Source organism: Microplitis mediator, chromosome 10, assembly GCF_029852145.1.
Source record: "Microplitis mediator isolate UGA2020A chromosome 10, iyMicMedi2.1, whole genome shotgun sequence".
Taxonomy (NCBI): Eukaryota; Metazoa; Arthropoda; class Insecta; order Hymenoptera; family Braconidae; genus Microplitis; species Microplitis mediator.
This window is the reverse complement of record NC_079978.1, coordinates 15803897-15809152: the sequence shown is the minus strand read 5'-3', so window position 1 is coordinate 15809152 and position 5256 is coordinate 15803897. Positions and strand designations below refer to the sequence as shown.

The following is a 5256-nucleotide window of genomic DNA, read 5'->3' as shown; positions in this document are numbered from 1 at the left end:
CCCTCTAAGAAGATATTTATTTACGTTGGTAGTAAAAATCACTTGATCCGAAAATCAAGTAAATCTTTCAAGATACCAAAAACGCCTATTTAGCAGGCTAGAGTCTCGTTCGTTATCGGAATTAACCAGACAAATCGCTCCACCAACTAAGAACGGCCATGCACCACCACCCACCGAATCAAGAAAGAGCTATCAATCTGTCAATCCTTCCGGTGTCCGGGCCTGGTGAGGTTTCCCGTGTTGAGTCAAATTAAGCCGCAGGCTCCACTCCTGGTGGTGCCCTTCCGTCAATTCCTTTAAGTTTCAGCTTTGCAACCATACTTCCCCCGGAACCCAAAAGCTTTGGTTTCCCGGAAGCTGCCCGCCGAGTCATCGGAGGAACATCGGCGGATCGCTAGCTGGCATCGTTTATGGTTAGAACTAGGGCGGTATCTGATCGCCTTCGAACCTCTAACTTTCGTTCTTGATTAATGAAAACATTTTTGGCAAATGCTTTCGCTTCTGTTCGTCTTGCGACGATCCAAGAATTTCACCTCTAACGTCGCAATACGAATGCCCCCATCTGTCCCTATTAATCATTACCTCGGTATTCCGAAAACCAACAAAATAGAACCGAGGTCCTATTCTATTATTCCATGCACACAGTATTCAGGCGAAATAAGCCTGCTTTAAGCACTCTAATTTGTTCAAAGTAAACGTACCGGCCTACCTCGACACTCAATTAAGAGCACCGCGATAGGATTAAATTGGACCGCCAAGTTTGACCTTAGCTAAATCCACCGGTAGGACGTTCCATAACATGTCAGTTAACACCGCGAGCGATGAACCAACAGTATGAAACACAGATTCAACTACGAGCTTTTTAACCGCAACAACTTTAATATACGCTATTGGAGCTGGAATTACCGCGGCTGCTGGCACCAGACTTGCCCTCCAATGGATCCTCATTAAAGGATTTAAAGTGTATTCATTCCGATTACGGGGCCTCGAATGAGTCCCGTATCGTTATTTTTCGTCACTACCTCCCCGTGCCGGGAGTGGGTAATTTGCGCGCCTGCTGCCTTCCTTGGATGTGGTAGCCGTTTCTCAGGCTCCCTCTCCGGAATCGAACCCTGATTCCCCGTTACCCGTTACAACCATGGTAGGCGCAGAACCTACCATCGACAGTTGATAAGGCAGACATTTGAAAGATTCGTCGTCGGTACTAGACCATACGATCAGCAGAAAGTTATTCAGAGTCACCAAAAGTAACGATGGACAAGCCACCGATTGGTTTTGATCTAATAAAAGCGTTCCTTCCATCTCTGGTCGGAACTCTGGTTTGCATGTATTAGCTCTAGAATTACCACAGTTATCCAAGTAAATGTGGGTACGATCTAAGGAACCATAACTGATTTAATGAGCCATTCGCGGTTTCACCTTAATACGGCATGTACTGAGACATGCATGGCTTAATCTTTGAGACAAGCATATGACTACTGGCAGGATCAACCAGGGAGCTTCGTTTATGTTTTATGTTTAATAAAACACTAGAAATACTCCTCTTTCACTTTACACATACATGATAGTCTTTAAAAAAGAATATCAGTTGTTAAAGCGGTGCTGTTTGTAAGCATTTGCTTTTCACAACACTTTGAATCTACATTATTTATTCACAAAATTGAATAATAACTTTGATTTTCAACCATCCTCTCATTTTTGTAAATATTACTCTCGCTAGATATTTTTATCAAAGCGACTTGGTTTTTATACACGTACACGTGATATTTTATTCTTGCTCGGAAACAAGTAAGTCAATACTCAGTTTCATATTTGTATACTTCTCTAAAGTTATACATAATATTATATAAACGCCGTAGCGATTTACCACATAAAGAGTCATTCAGTCATAGACATCGACCCGTGGTAGTGTTACGTTAATAGTATAGACAACTTGCCGTAGCCAGTATTTTTCAGCTCTTACTCGAGCCGCTTCAACTGACTACTCCTTCATACTAGTACGAGCCGGCGTGAAAAACTATCGTGTTTTTCAACTAACCAACGGCTGCCTCAGTCACGGCGGATACTACGATGTCTCCCTGCATCTAAGTTACCTGTTAATACTTGAAAAATAATTTTTTCTATTTATATCACTAGCAGTTTATTATTAATTTTTTTTTTTTTAAATTAAGGAAATAAATAATTTTTTTGTTTTAATTATTTGACATTTTTAATAAAAAAGTATGTATATGTATTATATTTTATGTTTTTCATTAATATATAATTATTTTTACTATATTTACTTAAAAATGAAAAAAATTAAAGTAACGTTTATTTTAAATTTTTTTATACTTACAGTATGTACTCTTAAATTATCAAAAATTATTAAACTATAGTAGATTATAGTAAATTATTTTTTAGTTTCTACAGCTAAATATCCAAAAACAAATTAAAAATTATATAACTTTCTAATAAGTCATTTTCAACTTTTATATCAATTTTTTATATATAAGTAAATAATTTTACTTATGGTAAACATTACTCTAATTAATAAAACATTTCAATAGAATCGTACTAAAATATATAGTGTGTTTATTATAAACCAACTGTTGATTTTTTTTTTTTCACAACGGTCATAGCCCCGCATGAAAAAAACTTATACTCTGAAATTATATCAGATAATATAATATTTATTATATTATAGTATAATTTAGAATATAAATAATTATATATTTAAAAATAACTACTTTTTTGCCGTTTTCAATATAAAATTTTATATTTTAAAAGTATATCAATATAATATATAATTTTATATTTTGGCATATATTATCATTATAAAAACTCCATATAATATTAAATTATATAAAAAAAATATATGTCATTATATAGTATCAATTTATAGGTTTATATATATTATGATTTTATAGTTCAAATTATATTATTAACAGTATAATATAATATATAATGCTCGTATATAAGCTTGTATATATTAAAAGATATACATGACACTTTTGTGCTTCGAAAAATTTTCAGTTCCATGAATGCTCTTTCGGTATCCTCTAAAATTTATTTTATTTTGAGTAATTATTTTTTTATATTAAAAATTAATCATATAAATGTAAATTTATAGTCATAACGACTCTCTCTACAAACTTCCTTTCAAGTTCGATCTTCATACTTAATTTACTCGAATAAAATATATTCTCATTGATACTCACAATCATCGTCAAACTGAAAGTCTTTATTTTTCATATTTTATTTTATATTTTTAGACATATAATGTATTATATAATACAATATACAATTCAATATCTTGAGATTCTCCAACGTCAATTATATAAAAAAATATATTTAACAATAAAATATTTAATATATAAAAAAATATATTCTATTATATATCATTCCAATATAAGTAAATTTATAATGAATTTTGTAAGTTAAAAATTATATTTTATAATTATGTTACATATTGTGAAAATATGTATATATTTTTTTATAATTTAAATTATAAATCAAAGTATAACTTTGAATTTATATAAATATTATATTTTATTATACATACATTTTTGCTGTTTTATAAAATTATATATTTACGATATATTTTTTTATATATAGTCAAAATATATGTTATTTTCATGCGGGGCGTTAATTGAATTTTTTTTCATTACTTCGTTTCAATTTTTTAATGTTTTTTTAACGATATATATTAACTAAAAACATAAAATGACTTGAAATTCTTTTATTCAGTCTTTTTTATGAATTGAAATTCTAAACTAGTTTAAAATTAAAATTAATCGGATTTGAGTAAATCATATGTATCCATAGAAAAAAAACATCATTAGATTTATTTTAATAACATTTTTTGTTTATTAGCTTATATTTCTGTTGCCTTAATCTTTAAAATAATCATTCGTTTCATTCTTATAAAATTTTCAGTTAGATAGAACGACTTTTTTTTTTTTTTTTTTTCAATAGTGGCTCTATCCAATTTTGTTTTTCGCAAAACAATAAAAAAACATTTATATTAATTATTTGGATGAATGTATTTAGACAAAAAAAATTCTTTAATTGATATTTCTACATATACAATGGCTTGATAATTTAATTAATTTGTTTTCTAACCACAGTGGAATAAATATACGAATAATTTATATTATTATAATGAATCATTATAAATAATTATAAAAACTTAATTTTCACTCAATAATTATTAATAGTAAACTTAAAAATAGATTATGAAAATCAAAAAAATTTCGTATTTATAAATCGTAAATATCTAAGTTATGTTGATCAAGATGTACTGCATTAACCTGAGGCAAGCGTTACCTGTGTTAAATATGTTATTTCTAGCCTGACAGATATCATTTTCATGCTTCGACGATTTCTTATTTTATTTTACTTATTTATTAATTCAAATGAATTAAGTAGTCATAACTTAATTTATTAGTTTCATTATACATGGTTTAAAGCTTACATTTAATAAAACAATACATGATTTTAAAAATAATTCGTTGCTATAGTTCAGCATATTTTAGGGTACTAACTACCACATATCTTTTGTTTTGTCGGTAATATTCTACTTTGAACTTATTAGTGAGATAATTGAAAATTTTATTAGCAGGAGACCTATTGATTGAAGTATAAGCTCAGTTTTTAATAAATATGTATGAGTTCTTTGTGAATCCTTTATTTTTTTTTAATTATTCATCAACTTAATGTTATAATTTCTACATTTTTCAGAACAAAAACATTTATGTTAATATATATATAAGGGTGATTTATTACCGGTACAAATTTTTTTTTCCACTCATTAAGCAAATTATTTTCGTATACGTTAATAAATTAAAAATTCTTTCCAACTTTCAGCCTTTGATTTTATTTCTTAGTACTTTCTAAAATATTTCATTTAATAAGCATAGGAAAAGTGATGATTATTTTTCAATTCTCCAACGTCCAGCTCAATTTTAAGTTATCGGGTCACTAATTAAGGCATTTTCTAAGGTATTTTGTTGGAAATTGAATTCTTTACAAAAAAAAGACTTAATGGTCTAGTTTTTAAAGTTTTATGTTCACAAGATATAAAAATTTCATTAATTTCATAAATAGAACATTTATAAAAAACTTTTTCAGAAACGTTTTGAATATCTTTCATTTTATCTTAAATACTATTTTTTATTAGTTTGTATTTGTTAATAATAACAAATAAAATCAAATTTGATATGTTTCTGACAAATTTTTTATTTATAAAATCAATAAAATTTCTATATTTTATGGCAG

At 28.3% G+C, this 5256-nt stretch overlaps 1 non-coding gene across 1 annotated transcript in view; it reads right to left on the bottom strand.

The window, feature by feature from the left end:
- Positions 1 to 1498, bottom strand: part of LOC130676813 (small subunit ribosomal RNA) — a 1910-nt gene extending 412 nt beyond the window's left edge. Inside the window, exon 1 of the ribosomal RNA XR_008991496.1 lies at positions 1 to 1498. This exon is cut by the window's left edge and continues 412 nt beyond it. This is a non-coding gene — a ribosomal RNA (small subunit ribosomal RNA).
- Positions 1499 to 5256: the final 3758 nt, after the last annotated feature.